Here is a 2,500-nt window from a genome sequence, read left to right as displayed (position 1 = left end):
TGTGAGATGATCAGAAAGACTTTAAAAAACATGCAAGGTCAATAATATACCTAGTGTTTCTGTGATTAGAAAAGCATTTTGTAATGGATCATATATACTTTCGAGCTATACCTGGTATCCATCAGTGCTGCATTTTATTAATATCTGTAGACATTATTTTACTTATCCAGCTACATATTTAAATGTTCTTTGATACTGGATTATTATTGAAGTCTTTTTCAGACTGAAACAAAATAAAGAGGGTGATGTCTTTATACCCAGCTACCCAGAAACTCTATAAGTAATAAAAAAAAAAAAAAAAAAAGTGTTTAAACATAAAGACCATTTCCTAATCATATTTGTCAAATTGATACAGATAAGACATATATGGCATTGACATTTTTTAAAATTATATATCTATGGAACAAGAAAAAAAAACACAACATCCACAGTGCTTGCAGCATTATGTTCTGCATTCAGATAGCTGTCTACAACTCAACTCAACAGAAATAATAAAAATGGGTGTAGTGATTGATAGATAAATTGCGTTCAAGGACGATTTTGGTTGCCAACTAATCTCTCTTACTGTTGCTTTTGACCAGAATTGATTTAGGCAATTTTAAAAATAATACTAAATAGTAATAATAATACATTTTACTTATTCATAGGTGCCTTTCTAAATACTCAAGGAAACCGAACAATAATTAAAACACACATTTATAAACAAAACTAAAATACAAAATTTAAAGTCAGTTTGTTTTCTTCTCATTCATTTTCTTTATCTTTGTCATTTGACATACATAAATGTCAATACATAACCTGTGGGTATATCAACCAGTCCGCTCTGCACACACTCAATCACAGCCACTGGGATGGTGTATGCATGCACTTTTAGATTTTTTCCCAGGCTTGTACGCACCTCACTTCTCACTATGAAATACCTGTGCGCAGCAAATGCATCTCGGCTCAAAAATGTGCAAGTGAAACTCCTCATCAATGGAGGGCAAAGCTGCAAGTTTTTGCTAAAAACTATCTGGAGGTATTTTCTCAAGACAATCTGGCTAAAGTATGGTACCGCCAGTGTCTTCTTATGAAAGCCAGTGGGGCAGTAATCACAGAAGGGTCCACATCCTGCACTGGATAATTCATAAGAGTTAGCTAAAGCTTCTCCAAGTTCACAAATATAGTAAAACTGCTGCTGAGTCTTTTGGTTGTTTGTTTTTTTTTTTGTCCAGAAGACCACATGCAGCTAGTACTTTTATATCCAAGTAGCTGAAATACCCAGTGCTGCCCGGGAGGAAAATAAAGTTTTTTTTAATTGTTTGAGAAAAACATCATTTAAAAAAACACAACTTTAAAAATAAAAATAAATGAACAGACAATAAACCTGGGTTTGCTTCCCAGGTCATCCCTGCGTGGAGTTTGCATGTTCACCCCGCGTCTGAATGGTTTTTCTGCGGTGGGCTGGCTCCCTGCCCGGGGTTTGTTTCTTGCCTTGCGCCCTGTGTTGACTGGGATTGGCTCCAGCAGACCCCCCGTTACCCTGTAGTTAGGATATAGCGGGTTGGATAATGGATGGATGGATAAAGACTCACTAATGTGCTTGTCTTGAGGTGTTGTATGTTTGTTATCATCCAGTTGACACTCGGAACCGGCCAACTCTATTTAATTTGAAAAGCAACAGGGGTGCGATGGTGCTCAAACATAAGGAATGCTGGCAGTAACCTCCAGTTCGCCCTTATGTTACTTTTACTTGTTTGAGAAAAACAATTATAAAAACACAACGTTAAAAATAAATATAAATGAAGAAACAAACACTAATGTCATTGTCTTGCGGTCTTGTATGTATGTTATCATCTAGTTGACGCTCGGAACTGGTCAACTCTAATTTGAGAAGCAACACAGGCACGGTGCTGCTCAAAAATAAAGAATGCTGGCAGTCGCCTGGTATATACTAACTGTGTAAGCCCGTGGTGTTAAAAGCACGGGATCCTAGAAAGTATTTAAATAGCCAGAACTACTCTGGGCATCTCTCTGTTAGAAGGATTCATGTTGGTGAAGGGCTTGTATCGTTTGTGCATTAGCAGCAAAGCGACCGTCTTTCTTAGGAAGTTTCCTTTTGTCTGTGTACTTTGCTCGCTTGTGTATCCTCACCCCGACTCTAGGTCTAACTTCTGGGCCGACAGACACACACACTTCCACGCGTTGAAGTCTATTTAATTTCAAAAGCAACAGGGGCACCGTGGCGCTCAAACATAAAAAATGCTGGCAGTCACCTCCAGTTCGCCCTCTGGTGGTCGCTCAGAGTGTCAACTGGATGACAACATGCATACAAGACCGCAAGATCACCCCCCACCATACCCAGAAGGGGGTGGGTTACAGCTGATTTCACCCTACAGTATTTTTAGTCGAGCAATGAGGACATGTGTACCAAGTTTCATGAAAATCGCTCCAGCCGTTCGGATGTGATGCTAGAACATACATACACACATTGAGTGTGTGTGTGTGTGTGTACAACAGT

General features: G+C 38.8%; 1 protein-coding gene across 1 annotated transcript in view; it reads right to left on the bottom strand.

Moving 5' to 3' along the window:
• LOC120530629 (unconventional myosin-X-like) overlaps positions 1 to 2,500 on the bottom strand; it is a 388,518-nt gene that overhangs the window by 185,747 nt on the left and 200,271 nt on the right. The gene's annotated exons all lie outside the window — the stretch shown is intronic.

The sequence above is a fragment of the Polypterus senegalus genome, chromosome 6, assembly GCF_016835505.1.
Source record: "Polypterus senegalus isolate Bchr_013 chromosome 6, ASM1683550v1, whole genome shotgun sequence".
In the NCBI taxonomy this organism is placed as follows: domain Eukaryota; kingdom Metazoa; phylum Chordata; class Cladistia; order Polypteriformes; family Polypteridae; genus Polypterus; species Polypterus senegalus.
The sequence above is the reverse complement of the archived record's forward strand: the minus strand, read 5'-3'. Positions and strand labels throughout refer to the sequence as shown.